At 39.8% G+C, this 17,686-nt stretch overlaps 1 protein-coding gene across 2 annotated transcripts in view; it reads left to right on the top strand.

Annotated features, from left to right (window-relative positions):
* The window catches only part of KCNB2 (potassium voltage-gated channel subfamily B member 2), a 444,644-nt gene that overhangs the window by 92,599 nt on the left and 334,359 nt on the right, over nucleotides 1-17,686 (top strand). The window lies entirely within an intron of this gene.

Genomic DNA, 17,686 nt, shown 5'->3' with positions numbered 1-17,686 from the left:
AAGTTTTATTTTCTTAAATAGGATCACTGACTCTATTAAATGTATGAAGAGACTGAGTCTTAGAGAGCTCAAGTTTCAAGAATAAGAAATTCCTGGGGTCAAAATTTTCATTGAAGCAGCCTGAGTGCAGAGCCAGTGCGCTCAACCACCATGCATATTGCCTCTTGTTAACATGACATGCATGGAGCCAGACACCATGTTCTTCCACTTACTGCTGCTAACAACCTTGGGGGTGGTGGAATGGGTCTTGAAAAAGTCTTTATTTATTATTTATTTAGTTTTATTTAAAAGAAATGCAGAGAGAGATAAACAGAGAGAGAGGATTTTTCCTCCTCTTGTTCACTCCCCAGATGGCTGTGGTGGCCAGGGCTGGGCCAGGCTGAAGCTAGGAGCCAAAAGCCAGGAGCTTCATCAGGGTCTCCCAGGTGGGTGTCAGGGGCCCAAGCACTTGGGCCATCTTAGGCTGCTTTCCCAGGCCATTAGCAGGGAGCTGAATGAATGGAAGCAGCTGGGATGTGAACTGGCAATCATATGAGATGCCAGCTTCTTAGGTGGTGGCTTTACCCACTATGCCACAGTGCCATCCCTGAAAAACTCTTTCAAGCAACTAGTTGGAGGAGTCAACATGTGGACATGGGTTTCCTGATGCCATAATATTCTTTACACAACGAGAATAAATGGAGACCCTGAGGGTTCTTGTTCTCAATAGGTAACCATTGTGTGGAGATATTTATGAAGTATTTAGAAAATTGTTTTACCTCCAGCAGCAATTCCATCAGTTTGCTACAGCCTAACACCTTAAATTGCATGCTGAATTCCTTCACCTTAAAGCTTTAATCATTATCAAATTGTTCCTAGTCCTGTAGTCTTTTTGGCCATATGGGACATGCTCAATCTGACTTGCCCCAAACGGTAGAGTTACAAATGTGCCAGGGGATTCCTAATCAGTCCCATTAAGGTGGCATGTACCAATGCCATCTCACTAGTCCAACTGATCAATTTCAGTTCACAACTGATCATAATGATAGGACTAAGAGTCAAAGAGATCACATAAACAAGACTAGTGTCTGCTAATACTAACTGATAGAATTAAGAAGGAGAGAACTATCCAACATGGGAAGTGGGATACACAGCAGACTCATAGAATGGCAGATGCCCTAAACAGCACTCTGGCCTCAAAATCAGGCCTTAAGGCATTCGGATCTGGCTGAAGAGCCCAGGAGAGTATTTTAGGCATGGAAAGCCAAGACACTCTGGGGGAAAAAAAAACTAGATGAAAGATCTCTGCGAGTGAGATCCCAGTGGAAAGAACAGGCCATCAAAGAAGGAGGTACCTTTCTCTGAGGGAGAACTTCCACTTTGACCATGACCTTGTCTAAATAAGATTGAAGTCGGCGAACTCAAGGCTTCCATAGCCTTGGCAACTTATGACAAGAGCCTAGGGTGATTACTGACACCATAAACAAGAGTGTCAATTGTTAAGTCAACAACAGGAATCACTTTGCACTTATTCCTCATGTAGGATCTCTGTCCTTAATGTGTTCTACAATGTGAATTAATGCTATAACTAGTACTCAAACAGTATTTTACACTTTGTGTTTCTGTGTGGGTGCAAATGTTGAAATCTTTACTTAATATATGCTAAATTGATCTTCTGTATATAAAGATAATTGAAAATGAATCTTGATGTGAATGGGATGGGAGAGGGAGTGGGAGATGGGATGGTTGCAGGTGGGAGGGAAGTTATGGGAGGGGGAGCCATTGTAGTCCATAAGCTGTACTTTGGAAATTTATATTTATTAAATAAAAGTTAAAAAAGAAAAAGAAAAAAAAGAAGCGTAAGTTTATCTTATTCTTTCATGAAAGCAAATTTTGTGGAGAAGAGAATGCAAAGCTAGGAGTATCCCAGGACTGAATCTTCTCTAGAGAAAGAGGTCACTAAGAAGTAAAGGAAAGGGCTAGAAGGATTTAGGTGTACAGCAACCAGGGTATTAAAAACACTTTTTGGAGGTTTTTAATTTGAAATTTTCTTTGTGTATAATTATATTCTATCATAGATAACCTTATTTATAACCTGCAAGCAGTAGAAAGTGTGTAGTCAAAAAGCAAGGTACAATCAGTACTGCTCTGCACTTATTTTGAAAACTTGAAGTTGTTCCAATGCAATTTTGATGCATTAGGGAGCAATTTGAGCATAATGTGAATTTCTTGTTTTCTTATGCACGATTTTTGTCCATTATAAACACAAGGTGAATAGAGAAAACAGCACCCAGCTGAATGGAACTGTGTAGAAATGTAGCCATCACACACATACACACACCACAGGCATCTGCCAGCTACCCCATCCACATCTGATGTCACAGTTTTTCTTCTGATTTCAGACAACCCTCCCTCCACTACTTCACAATAACTTACAAGCTGCAGTTCTTCCAGTGCCCACTTCCACAAGCCAATTCCTGGTCTTTTCCAAAATAAAGTGTCACATGTATTGTAGTGTTTATGCATTTGTTAACCATTTAGCATGTGTAAAACTGTGCTGCCATTTTTATGAAGATATATCTTTCAGTGTTTCACTGCTGAAGCTTTTGAGCATCTGTTTCTCCTATGATCCCTGTGATTTGTGTTCGTGTGTGTATCAGATTTTGCATAACATAGTGATTTTTAGGAATGCATGTGTGATGTTACTACAGAACTAATTTTATTATCCTGTATTGTGCAGATTAGGTCCCTGTTAGGGCATATCTGTGCTGTGCACTTGAAAGAGTACCTGATAATTATTTAAAACACTTGTTTTCACAGTGCTTTAGCAAGTGAGCAGACTTTTCCAAAGAGAGATGAGCTAACCAAGCATTAAAAAAAAAAAAAAACACTTCTAGGTGAATTTCTAGAGAATAGTCTAGGAGAACAATGCTTGGCTAATTCTTTAAGTTGATATTTCAGGAGAATTCATGCTAATAAATTATGTCTGTCCAGTGTGTAAGAGAGGCAGGAGCTTCCAGACAGTGTGGTTCTCACCTTTGCATTCCACTTTTCAGCTCTACCTTTAGTTAATGTTGGTAACTGGTGGATTTCTCTTTGGGTCAACATTTAGGAGTACACATAGCCCTGCATCCTGAACACATTTGCTGTAAAATTTGAGTAACATCCAGATGAGAGCCCCATGCTGAGATTAAAACTTTGGTCTGGTGATCCTACTGGCCATCAGTTCTTACCTTTGCAAAGTTCTATGCCTCCTTTCCTCTACCTCAATGTTTCATAACTAGATTTGTGCTTGTTGAACTCTGTGCAGCCCTAGAACTTATTAGTGCCACATATGTCAAGTACTTACAGTTTAGATGCTAAATAAATGACTGTGTAACTAAGGAGAGTCAAAGCAATGCTAAGAAATAAGTGAGTGTGGGACGATGACACCAAGGACAAAAAAGGAACATATTTTGAGCATCCATGTTCTAGGAGTGTTCTGACATAGGATAAAGTGAGTTGTAGTTAAGTTTAGGCAGGATATTTCCATGACTTCTGAAGAGTAAATTGCAATTCATACTCAGAGTAATGCTAAAGAGAAGACTCAGGTGTTGACAGTGAGAAGAATCCCATTAGCAGGAAGTATAAATGTTTGGAATTGAAGAGCATTGATATCCCATCAGTGGTAAGCAAGCTCCGCCCTCCTGTGCGTTCCATGATTTCCAGAAACTCCAATTTTACATAGTAACCTCTCAGCAATCACAATGGAAAATAGATTTTTCTTTTTTTCTTTTTATTTTATTTATTTATTTGACAGGTAGAGTTACAGACAGTGAGAGGGAGAGACAGAGAGAAAGGTCTTCCTTCCATTGGTTCACTCCCCAGATGGCTGCTATGGCTGGAACTGCGCCAATCTGCAGCCAGGAGCCAGGTGCTTCCTCCTGGTATCCCATGTGGGTGCAGGGGCCCAAGCACCTGGGCCATCCTCCACTGCTTTCCCAGGCTACAGCAGAGAGCTGGAGTGGAAGAGGAGCAGCCGGGATTAGAACCAAGGCCCATATGCGATGCTTGCACTGTAGGCGGAGGATTAACCAAATGAGCCACAGTGCCGGCTCCCCAGATATTCAAAAATGATAATAACTCAACACTTTGCCTTACTGGTCTGGCTTGGGTCTTATGCCAGCCCCTGAACCGATCACCATGGCTGATGGGACAGGGGAAATGTAATGCTATAATTTGCAAGGCTGGAATCACATGCCCAATTTGGAGCCAGCATAGGAGTCAGTTTCACTTGAAAATAACTTGTTCCTCAAGGATAATTGGATGGGTTCTGGTTCTCCTGCATGCAGTGACACCAGATGGCCACTCTAAGACCTTCTAAGTCAGAATCTGTAGTAGGTGCTGAGCCTGTAATAGTGAAGACAGAGCCTCTGCTTCCTTTTGGACTACAGTATTCTGGACATTAATTCAGTTCAACATAGTAGAAGAAACTGAGTCCTATTTTCATCATCACACAGCTAGTTTAAGGCAGCAAAGCATCCAGAAACTCTAAAGTCAATTCCAGTATCAACATGTTGTCTTGCTCTATTCCTACAACAAACTGACCTAGTTGATACATGATTTTCAATCATTTATTTATCCCTTGGGGATTGGTTCCAAAATCTAGGGATACTATCTCTTATATAAAATGGTATAGTATTTGCATATAACCTATGCCCATCTTTATTTTTACTTTAAATCATAACTTGATTATGTATAACACCTAATAAAATATAGTTATTATACTGTTTTGTTTAGGGAATAATTACAATAAATGCTTGTAGTGTTCAGTACAAACACATTTTTTCCAAATATTTTCATTCTGTGGTTAGTTGGACCCATGGATGCCAAAACTCATGCATATGGATTATAATATGTATATGTTATCCTAATTCCTATAAGCAGTTGTATGTTAGAGCTGGTTTGTGCCAGCTAGTGAAAACAACTGGATTTATCTCCCCCCTTACTAAGCCTTCAGAGAAATAATGTTCATAGTCTGAACTCAGCTATGGTAGAGATATTTACACTACAGAAATTGGCAAACAGGACAAAGCAGATCTCCCCTATCACCACCACCAAGGGCTGGTTGTTATACATTTGCAGGCACATGACTAGTTATCATACTTATAGGAATTTAATTTCCAGTAAATTTTTCTTGTCCAGAATACTTAATAAAATTCATGTAGTTATTAATGTAGATGGAGAGATGTGACAGGGCAGGAAGTTAATGCAGCATAGAATTTTTTTCTTCCTTTCTACTCCAAGGCCAGAGCTCTTCATTTCATACATTTAGTTCAAATTCATATTTCATATTTTACATTTAGTCCTTGGTGGTCAAAATGCCACTCTGTGTTGGTAAGACACCTGCAGATAGCAGATATCAAGTACGAATTTCCAGCTACAGATTTTACCTTAATAATACTTATTATTTTTTTAAAAAAATATTTATTTATTTGAAAGGCAGTTACACAGAGGCAGAGGCAGAGAGAGAGAGAGAGGTTTTCCATTTACTGGATCACTCCTCAGATGGCTGCAACAGCCAGAGCTGAGCCGATCCAAAGCCAGGTGCCTAGAGCTTCTTCCGGTCTCCCACGTGGGTGCAGAGGCCTAAGGACTTGGGCCATCTTCTACTGCTTACCCAGGCCATAGTAGAGAACTAGATCAGAAGAGGAGCAGCCAGGACTCAAACCGTCACCCATATGGGATGACAGCACTGCAGGAGATGGCTTTACCCACTATGCCACAGCGCAGACCCCCTAATATTGATTTTTTAACATAATGAAATCAAAAGCGGGGCTGGCGCCCTGGCGCAATAGGTTAAACCTCCACCTGCGGCACCGGCATCCCTATGGGTGCAGGTTCTAGTCCCAGCTGCTCCTCTTCCACTCCAGCTCTCTGCTGTGGCCTGGGAGGGCAATGGAGGATGGCCCAAGTGCTTGGGCCCGTGCACCTGCATGGGAGACCAGGAGGAAGCACCTGGCTTTGGATCAGCGCAGCGCTGGCTGTAACGGCCATTTGAGGAGTGAACCAATGGAAGAAGACCTTTCTCTCTGTCTCTCCCTCTCACTGTAACTCTTAACTCTCAAATAAATAAATAAAAACTTAAAAAAAAAAAAAAACAAAGGCTAGATTTTAGATGTGTTCTTCCTGATTGACTATATGGGTTTTCAACTATCATAATGGTTGGCATTGCCATTTGTACCAGCGTCTGATTATTTAGATAGAAGAGGAGAAAGAAAATAGAGATATTGTTTATAAACTTAAATACAGGCATTTATATTGGTTTTCTGTGGCTGTTGTAACACAGTACCACAAATTGGGTCCCTTCAACAACAGGACTGTATCATCGCACAGTTCTGGAGGGTGGAAGTCTCAGCTCAGGGTGTCTTCAGGGCTCGCTCCTTCTGAGATTGTGAATTATCCACTCTGTGCCTCCGCCCTGGCTCCTGGGGTTTGCCGGCAGTCCTTGGCCTTCTTTGGCTTCTCTTGTACCACTAGACTTTGCCTGCCTGCTCACATGGTGTTCTTTCTGTTTGTGTCCCTGTGTCCAAATTTCCTCTTTTTATAAGGACATCAGTCATGTTGGATTCCAGCCCACCTTAATGACCTCATTCTAACTTGATTACATCTATAAAGACCCTACTTTAAAATAAAGGCACGTTTTGAAGTACTGAGAGTTAGGACTTTAACGTATTATTTTTGGGAGTACATAATTCAACTTCTAATAGCATTGCAATTAAATTGCTAAATTGTCACACATCAGTGCCAGTTGGGAAACAAACATTCTTTGTCAGGCTCTGATTCTAACCAGGAACTGTTGCATTCCTTTTTAAAAACAGATATTCCTACTTATTTCAATATGATTCTGAATGTCCTAAAGGAATTTTCCATCAAGCTTCATATCTCTAGTTGTATGCCTGCACTTCCTTTGTGCAAATACAACTTCCTCTGTACGATGAGGTCAGCCAACTCAACCCACTACCATTTTTTATGTGGCCTTCAGGCCTGTAACGGTGTTTCTGTTATTTGAAGAATAAAAAAAAAAAAAATCAAAGAAAGAGTACTTCATCTTGTGAAATTCAGATTTCAAGGTCAATAAATGGCTATATTTTCATTCAGTCACTTTATTCGTTTTATTTATTTAATCATTATATGTTATTCATTTCATTTCTTTTATTCATTTGCGTATTGCCTATGGTTACTTTCACATCACACAGGCAGAGTTGAGGAGTTGTGAAAGAAGCCTTTTGGTCTGCAGAACTCAAGATACTGACTCTCTGGCCATTTGCAGATAGTGCCTGCTGATGTCTTCTTTAGCAGCTAATTTTGTAAACTGTGCCTCACTTCCAACCACACGCCGCTGCTCCTGAATAACAGCCCAGTCATGGAAGCAGAGAAGTATGATGAGCTGTGCTGTTGGTCTTCATGCTGTGAGGGGATGTTTTCACTCATAAATAATAACATCATCATGATTTGGTGTAATGTTACTCTGAGAAGGCTCGTGCAGTTAATTAGGAAGTATTTAATTAGAAAACTGCATCAGCGATTTTAATAGGTGTATTTAATGTTCCATTGACAAAATTAACTGCTGAGATCAAAGATATGTGCTCATCATTACCACCTCCAGGCCAGTATGGCAGTGTTTTTATGTCTATTTGTTAAGCATAACCTTTGGGCGTAACTTTTATCTTAAGATAAATTAGTTCACTTAAATTCTGTGTGTTTGTATTTAATCCTGTGTTAGTTTTCTACTGCTGCCAAAACAAATTATTGCAAATGTAGTAGTAGCCTGGAACGTCCCGCATTTACTATCTTAGAGTTCTGTGGGTTAGGAGTCTAGTGCCCTTGGCGAGTTTCTTGACTCCAAGTTCCACAAGGCTGAAATCACAATGTTGGCAGGGCTACATTGCCTTTTGGACACTCCAGGGACAAATCTGTTTCTTTGGCCCATCAGATTGTTGGCAGAAATCAGTTCCTTGTGGCTATTGCACTGAGATCCCCACTTTCATGCTGTCAGTGGGAACCTCTCTAAGATTGTATGCATTCCTTTCTCACTGCTCCCTCTGTCTTCAGCCACCAAGGGCATATCAGATCCTTCCTGTGCTTTCAGTCTCTCCTTAGCCAGAGAGCATTATCTGCATTAAGTTGGTCCTTTTCAGATAATCCAGGATAATCTCCCTATTTTAAGGTGCAAAATCTTTATTACATCTGCAAATCCCTACTTGCCATGTGATTTAACATATTTAAATTCTAGGAATTAGGGGGTGGACACCTTTGAGGGCTTCTTCTGCCTGGTTTACGTTCTCTTGGTTCTTTCTAACCCGAGTATCAGCATCTCTGCTCACCTTGCAGATTCTGGGAGATCAGCACTTGGTCCTGGTGACCACACTGTCTTTTCTGCTTTGGGGTCCCTTTGGCAGGTAGTTTCTTTCTATTGTAGAGTCAGAATTGACAGTTAATCTTTGATCTCTATGTTATCATATTATTCCCATGCAATACAATTAAACAGCCCAGCCACCATAGCTCAGAACTTGTATGCTTAGTTTTTTCGTAGAACTCTGTCACAAAACATAAATTATGATACCAGCATGACCCAGTTGGTTTGTACAGTGTGCCACTTGCTCAGCCTGGCATTTCAGCACTAAGGGAAGTTGTGTGTACATTCTGATCACCCATACTCTCGTCTGAAGTCAAAAGCCAGGGAGTCAGGTTGGAAAATACTGGCATTCTCTCAACTTTGGAATGTATCCAGTTATTCCCGACAGCTCAAATTGTAGGTAAATTATCATCATGCTGTGCAATCTGATGTTTCTAGTTACCCATCTAATCTGGTTGATGTCCAGGTTTGGAAGAATTCTTGGACTTGTTTCAAGTATGAGAAAACTTGAAGCAGTCTGGAAGTTCAGGCTGTTATAATGGCATTTAGGAAAAGCTAGATAAGTATCAAGCAAGATGGAAGGGGAAATAGCTTTTCACTGACTATGATCACAGTACAGGGGTCTTCAGAGAGTTAACAGGGCTTCTTAAACTCTACTGTGCTCATGAGTCACTTGGGGATTGTGTTAAAATTCACATTCTGATTATCTGTGTGGTTGGGACTGAGAATCCGTCCACATTGCTAACCACCTCTGCAAGTCTGTGGGCTATACTTGGGTGGTAAAAGTGTAGACTGTGAGCCAGATTAATGAATTCCTTCCCAAAGGATTATTTTCTTTTTCATACTAATTGTGATTTCCTAGTTAAATATGTCTGGGAAAATCAAACAGCTTCCCTTCACTTCTCTTTCTTGGTATTGTGATTTAAGTATAATTTTAATGATGTTTTGTTCCCTCAGCAGGGGCAGAACAACTATGAAGAGTGCTATTAGTTCTAATCAACTCCAGTCTAATTGAAGATAACAATAAATTTGTAATAGTACACATCAAGTTAAAATGTGGATCCAAATAGGATCTTGATGACAGGGCTAACCTGAGATAATTCTTTAAAATATCTTAAATATAATTAGAGTATAAGACACTATGACCTAATTATTTGTATTAATGGGGAGACATTTAGGACCTGAACTAAAATTATTCCTTTCCTACTTTCCCTCCTGTAGGTCTCTCATAGGCCATCTGGGATTTTTTGGGAAGCGCAGAAGCATGCAAACTTTCACCCTATGGGAGCAGATAGTGAATGAGAAATCTTAGCATTTGTATAACTGCCTGCATGTGTAGGACGAATGTATAGAGCAGGCTCCATTTCCAGGTTTCAGGGAAATCCTAATTTCTTGGTAATGCTTTTGTGATCCTTAAAGCTTGGTGTCAGGGCTGGGCATTCTTGGCAAGTGATTTTCTGTGTGTGCTGGCCAGGCTGGACTCACAAAAGCCTCCTCTTCCCAGTTTGTCAATAAACTGCAAATCCTAAATGAAGGTAGACAGAGGTACCACCCAAGAGATGGAAATCCTGTCTTCCACCTCAAAGATCAAAGGATTGGAGAGTGCTGCTAAAGCAATATGATCCAATTTATCTGAGCTTCTGGATCATCAAGATTAGATCTGGTGACATCAAGTGGAGGAATTATCTTCCTATGGACTTTTAAATCCTGTCAGTCAGCTGAGTTTGCCTGATTGACAGAAAAAGCCCCAAAGGAATTCCATGTGATCCTTCAGTTTGTGGGAATAAGGAGTCCAGAGCTGAAAGACAAGTGTGCCAGTCTCTGCCACTGAGATATCACTTTGTGATAGCAGGGCAGGTTCCCAGTTACTGGCTTTATTTCATCACCTGTATTATTATCGCAATTGGCCACTTGTTACTTATAGGATAGAGCTATGCTGCAAATGCTGGTTAGATACTGCAATGTGGAACCATGGAGAAAGACTAGAACTTCATGTACAAATATGGACTATAAAGAAGAGAAGTCAAAGAATGCATGTGTCAACAGAAAACTCAAAGTGCAAAGCTCTAGCTGCCTTCATTCTGACTGGATTATTATAATTTTATAATATATATAATACATTTAAACATTTATTTACTGTATGTGATTTATGTTATATATGAATCTATATTTTATATTTATATATAAAATCATTTATAATGTTATAATCAGTATCTTCTCTATGGTATTATAATTCATAGTATGAGTTTTATACAAAGAAATGGTCTGGTTTCTAACACCAGCCCTTCTACACACTAGTTATATCACATTGGGCAAATTTAAAATTCCATGGGTCTCAGTTTCTTCATCCATACAACGAGAGTAATAGTACTTCCTTGAATTTTTGTAAGATTAAATGAACGTGCACATCTGTAGTAGTTAGGATAGAACCGGGGCACATCCTGTGTAAATGTTCGGTGAAGAGTAGTTCCTATTCTTGCAAGTTTTCTGATACTCAGAGAACCTAAGGTAACAGCAGGGAAATCAGAAGACAAAGGTTCAGATTCTGACTCTGCAAAGATTTAGGCCTGTCCCACAGCTTCTCTGAAACTCCTTTGTAAAACAGAGAGTGTGGCACCTGTCTCTCATGCTCAGAGTTAAGTTATAAGAACAATTTGTCTGAAAGAGGCTGGCGATAAGTTATCATTCAGGGAGAGATGTTTGAAACTGCACTTAATGTAAGCCAGTATGTTCTCCTACAATACATTCAGTTAACTGAGAGCAAGCACACTAGCTTTTTATCTAAATTAGGAATTTATTTGCAGATGAGTATCCTTTATGAACTATAGAAGTGAGGTAGTTTTCCTCTAGTTAGCTCCTTTCATTTTGAGTTGATCAGGTTGTAAGAATTTATTACAGCAATATTTGTTGAGTGTGTTACTTACTTTATCTCATCAGCCCACACTGCACTTAGGCAAGTAATATTAAGATCCCAATTTTACTTCTTACTGGAAATCTGTGGCTCAGAGAAATTCATTAACTTGCCCAAGGTCACATAGCTACTAAGTAGAGGCAAAGAAGGAGCCTAATTAGCTATGATGTTTGCCCTAACATAAGTCATATCAAATCTCTTGATCTCTTGGAGCAATTTTATCATGTCAGTTTAAATTATAGGAGAGCAGGTCTTAGTTTTAGTTCAAAATGAGAAGAAAAATGATTCGTGAAAATCAGGTATGGCCCATTTCTGCTACTAACATGACATGAGACTGAATCATTGTCTTCCAAGATTGAAATTGGAGGCAGTTCCACAATTCCGTGATAGGAGGGTCTTGAAGACAATAAGGAATTGGAAGGGGAGAGTAAAGATTGGTGTTCTTGATTTGAATGCTCGTCTGCCAATCAAGCATATGATTTGTATTAAGATGCTACTATTGTTGGGATGACTTGACATCATTGATAGAAATTGTGGAGGCTTAAGTGCCCTGCCATCATTACTGGACTGTTTCTGCTAATTGTAACCAAGGGTTACCAGAGGTACATGGGGACGAAATAGTTTACTGTATTATGTGGCCTGGTTTGAGCCAGTATTTACTGGAGCTACTTGGATTAAACCAGACCATATGGGATAGTCCTCCTCTAAATGAACTCTGCATCTTATAATGGCTTGGTAAGGAGAATTCATCTGTTTTGCCTGGCAAGTTGTACCAAGGGATTTTGTAGTAAAGTTCATTGCTTTTATAAACAGTCTTTCCTCCACTCTGAATAGAGCTTTTTTAGGGCAATTGGAGCTACCAATTCATACAGAGCCATAGCATCATTTCATTCTTTCCCTATTATCAAATCACAAAGCGTGCATGTGGGGGAGGTAGGAGCAGAGAATATAGAATGAGGAACATATGCAATATTGCTGGTGATGCTAATGCAGCAAACATATGCCCCAGTGCTCACTGCTGCTATCAGATATTCTCTCTCTCTCTCACTCTCTCTCTCTCTCTCTCTCTCATTCCTTTCCTCTCCCTCCCTCCCTCTCTCTCCCTGCCCCTTTCTCTCTGTCTCAATAATTCCTGAAAGCCTTAGCAGAACTCTCTGAGTCCCTCTCCTAGCAGATTCTTTCCATACAAATCCCATTTTACAGATGAGTTGAACTGATAGAAATGCACTTGACTTTGACTAGAAGATTGCTAAAACTACCATTTAAACTAAATATTTGACATCAAGGAGTTAGCTAACCTCGTATGAGAACAAGTGACAAGCAAAAGGAAAGGAGTGCTGAGAAGCCTATGAGAGACAAGATATGAAGGTAGTTGAGAGGGAGGGGGGAAAAAAGAACAAGCTTTTTTTGTGAAGTTAATAGAAAGTGGCAAAAATTATCAGGCTATATGTTGGTGTGTCCTTGCTCCTCCACTAACCAACTCTAAGACTTAGCCAAGTCTTATTTGTAGAATCCTTAATAATTAATAAAGGAATCTCAATAGCAGTAAAGATTGAGTGAGAAAATGAATGGGAAGCAATTAGCATATATTAGCACTTAAATGCTTTTGCAGTAGATAGAATTATTCCTCTTCTCCCAGTAGCAGTAGAGTTCAGCCTCAGCCATTCAGAATGCTGTAAGGGAACATTTCAGATCCTATGATCTTTGAAATGGGTCAAAACCTCATTCGGGTCTGGCTAAAAGGTCCATGAGAGTCTCACAGGCATGGAAAGCCATGAAACGATGGCAAAAAACAATCTAAATGAAAGACCCTGGTGAACAAGACCCCAGCAGAAGGAACAGGCCATCAAGGAGAGAGGCGCCTTACTCTGAAGGGAGGAAGGAACCTCCACTATGACACGGCCTTGACTAAAGAAGTTGAGAGTTGGTGAACTCAAGGGGCTTCCATAACCTAGACAGCTCATAGCAAGAGTCTCGGGTGATTGCTGACGTCATAAATAAGAGTGCCAATTGTTAAATCAACAATGGCAGTCACTGGGTACATGCTCCCCACGTAGGATCTCTGTCCTTAATGTGTTTTACTATGAAACTTAAAAACACTACTAGTCGAACAATACCCTATACCTTGTGCGGTTGTGTGAATGCAGCCTGTTGAAATCCTTGCTTAGTATATACTAAGTTGATCGTCAGTATATGAAGGTAATTGAAAATGAAACTTGATAAAGGGCAGGATGGGAGAGGGAGAGGGGAGGGCCACGGGAGGGAGGGAGGTTGGGGGGGAAGCCACAACAATACAAAAGTTGCACTTTGTAAATTCACATTTATGAAATAAAAAATAAAAAAAAACCCTATTCTCATGTTGTTTCTTTTACCCCTACTGTTTTTGTCATTGACATTACACTAAAACTAGAGCAAACACTCTGAAATTTTCCCTTGTAGATATATGCAAACTTAGAAAAGATTGTTAAGCTATCATTAAGTTTTTTTATTCTTTGTCTCTCAGAAGTTGCTTGCATCAAAGATGCTGACCCCCAGGCTTCTTTGGTCTCACTCCAGATAATCACTTGATGATCTTCATAACTCAAGAAAATCTTGGCCGGCTCTGCGGCTCAATAGGCTAATCCTCCACCTTGCGGCGCCGGCACACTGGGTTCTAGTCCTGGTCAGGGCGCCGGATTCTGTCCTAGTTGCCCCTCTTCCAGGCCAGCTCTCTGCTGTGGCCAGGAAGTGCAGTGGAGGATGACCCAAGTGCTTGGGCCCTGCACCCCATGGGAGACCAGGAGAAGCACCTGGCTTCTGCCTTCGGATCAGCGCGGTGCACTGGCCGCAGCATGCAGGCCACGGCGGCCATTGGAGGGTGAACCAACGGCAACGGAAGACCTTTCTCTCTGTCTCTCTCTCTCACTGTCCACTCTGCCTGTCAAAAAAGAAAAAAAAGAAAAAAAAAGAGAAAATCTCATGTATGATCTTAGTTTTGCTTTTAATGAATATTTCTAACTATATAGTTTCCTTATATAAGACAAATATAAATACATAAATATATATATTTAAGTCAGCCTTAAAATCCTAACGACTGTCTAATGCCTGCCTCTTCAACCAAACACACATACACACACACACACACACAAGATGGCAGTATCTACAAATCCAATTTCAATCAGTTCATTCCGTATTATAGCTGGAAAGAACTCAGGAGCACTTGGTGCCATTTTTTCCATTTTATTGTTGAAGAAACAACACTGGAGATGTTAAATGACCTGCTAGGATATGTAGTTATTCTGGAAAGGCCTAGAATATTTCTTATGACAATGTATTGTTTCCCGTCCCTAAATGCAAAAACTCCAAATAAAAATACCCTGTTTGCCTGGAGAGGATAAATGTCTGATGGAAGTGATTCCAAGAACTTCAGAGAGTCCTAAATCTATCACCCAGCTTAAGCCGATTGTTGTGATTTCTTCAGATTCTCATTGGCTTGCAGGCATATTGAGGGTAACCATCACCTGGAGACTTTTCTGTCTACTTCCAGTGATGCCATAGGTTGAAAAGACAAATTTGTTCATAAAGCTTCAGACACTTTCATAGCTTAAAAATATGCTGTGATACTAAGGGAAGTTAGAATTCTTGGGGGATAGGTCCCTGATCTTTTTGGCTGACGAATACATACTTCCCCAGCTTGATCATCTTTGTACCTGAGAAGGACCCTTGGCCACGTCACTGCTGTGTCTCACCCAGGATGACTGTATACGTTTGTATTATTGCATTGCAATACTGTATAACTAGCAGGATGTCGCTGTTTTGACATCCACAAGTTTGATAACTGATCACCTGTTCCTTGACTTTCAGGCCGGAAAGGCATTTTCATCTCTCATGCAGTCATTTGTGTTCAGACTTCCATTTCTTGACTTGGTTTTAGGCTTTGTTGCCTCTGGCTGTGAGGGTTTCCTTCTGTTATTATTTGGCAGGTAGAGCTCCTTGATCTGGCCTCTTTTCTGTCTCCCCCTTAGATATAGTGCTGCATGAGACTCCCCTGGGGGAGTATGCTCTTTCCTAAGCAGGCTTGTGCACAGGTACAGTAGGACTCTGATTTCCTCCCAATTTGGCATCTGAGGCCTTGATCACTCAGTAGAGCAGTTGTTGGAACCTGTTCTGGCTGTTCCCTAAAATGGTCAAAGGAGCTTTGAATGCAGGTGTGAGACCTCACTGCAGAGCAGTTGAAACACAATTTCAGGGAAGAGATCTCCGCAGTGGTCTATTTTTTTAAGTTCCCCAAGCTAATCTGATGTGCAGCCAGGATTGAGAACTACTCAGTTTTCCTGTAACAGAATAAAACTAAAAATAGAAATGAGTAGTGGAAACCCAGAAAGGTTAAACAGATGGTACAATGTCAAGTAAAGGAGATCTGATGGCAGAAAAGGTAGGGCTGGGTGTGTGTTAAGGACCTCATGGATTTTTTTTTATTGTCTTTTCAAGAGCAATTGATCAAATGCATCTTTGCAGATGTCTAGTATAATTGCTCCAGGGCCATGTGGCTATGGCACTGACCGGTGATAAAGGAGCTCTTTAGACTTAGTAAGCAAGAAGTGGAGGGGAAAGTAGTATATGTCTTGTTTAATGAACAGCAACCATTAACTCTGATTCTAACTTTTACTTGCTGGTGGTCCTGTCATTTATGTATCAGTCTCCCCATAAGATGATGACTTCTCCATTAATGGGAATATGCCTGTCTTCAGTGCCCAACACACAGCAGGAGCTGAATATATGCTTGTAAAACAAATGAACCAGGGAGGAATGAGTGGCTGAATAGCAGAATTGCACATATAGACATAGTCCTGTTTTGTAGATAAATTAACCCAAATCTTAGCAGAGTAAAGGGCCTTGGAAAATTAATTATGCCCCAGCCCTTAATAAAGTACTGCTTCCAATGGATATCCTTTCTTACTCAATTGGACTGCTGGAAAATACCAACACTGCGAAATATTGATTAAAATTTTTCATTAAAATTCATTTTTAAGTTCTATAAAATCAGATTTTTAGATGGAAATATAAAGCCCTTAAAAACAACTCATGGTAAAAAAAATGTTAGGAAAAATGAGTTTAAGTGCAGTTTATAAAATGTTAATATTACATTGTGGTTGACTTTAACATGAGCCAGTTGGCTTTTTGTGATTTTAATGTGAAAAACTTCTTTTTCTCTAGCTAGTACCTTTTAAATCATGCTGATATCAGCTAATTAGTAAATTATTTTTATATTACAAATGGTTCAGGACCAGACTTAAGGAAAAGTATGAAAGTAAAAGAAGTTTGTCTTCAGTGTCCTCTCCAGTCCTAATATTTTAAAATTATATGCTGTTCATTCTGTACATGTCCCTATACACGTAAGAGGTAAGTGTAGGGGTGAAGGAGATTGGTAAAAGGCCAATGACAATTTTAAAAATGGAAGGAGAAATGAAGATCAAGCACTTTATATAATTATGTCATTGATGAAACGATCCTATGTTCTCTCTTTGCAATACAGTAAAATTTCCCTACTTAATAAAATGTTTAATGAAATCAAAATACCATATATACATATATATATATATTTTGGGGGATGATCATTTTAATGATAATGATTCTACTAGTGATAATAGACTTAATTATTCCCTCCTGGAGAACACATTCATTTTTTCAAATCCCTAAAGTGCCAAATGAAACATTAACAAAGCACCTCCCAATATGCTTATTTTTCTGTAACTACCCAGGCAAGTTGAGTCAAGTCCATAAATTAGTTCTTTATTGACCACTGAAGGGAGAGATATGCATTGTATAATCTATGTAAGGCAAAAAGCAGTGGACATTCTAAATGTCCTGCTCTACCTTCTTTCCTTGCTTAGTTACTCTCTCATTATTAATGCTTTCTGTCATTTTAACCTTCATTTTATGTCATGTTAAATTAGACACCAATGAAATTGGATACCTTTGTCTCTCCTTGAGTTATCTGAATACCATGAGTGTGTGATGGGGCTAAATACCAGAACCCTGTGACCACACAATGTAGATATGAATCTTGACACTGCTGCTCTCCAGGAGCATGACTTGGACAATCAGGCTATTTCATCAAGACTCAGTTTGCCCATTTGTAAATCAAGTACAGTCATGTTACCTACCTCACAGGGTAGCCACACAATGTAAAAAATAATGTGTGTAAGTGATGAGTGGGATCACACTGAAGTAATACCAGAATGCCAGATATTTCATATGAAGCCATAATCACTATGCACATGTATCTCCATAAGCCACATACAGTTATTTGTTGACTTATCAGCCACATGTACTATGAATATAGGGCTGTATTAAAGTCAGGATTTGGATTGAACCCTGAAGTTTCATTAAGTAGTATTTATTTCAGAAGGATCCTC

This window comes from Lepus europaeus, chromosome 4 (assembly GCF_033115175.1).
Source record: "Lepus europaeus isolate LE1 chromosome 4, mLepTim1.pri, whole genome shotgun sequence".
NCBI classification, from domain to species: domain Eukaryota; kingdom Metazoa; phylum Chordata; class Mammalia; order Lagomorpha; family Leporidae; genus Lepus; species Lepus europaeus.
The sequence above is the reverse complement of the archived record's forward strand: the minus strand, read 5'-3'. Positions and strand labels throughout refer to the sequence as shown.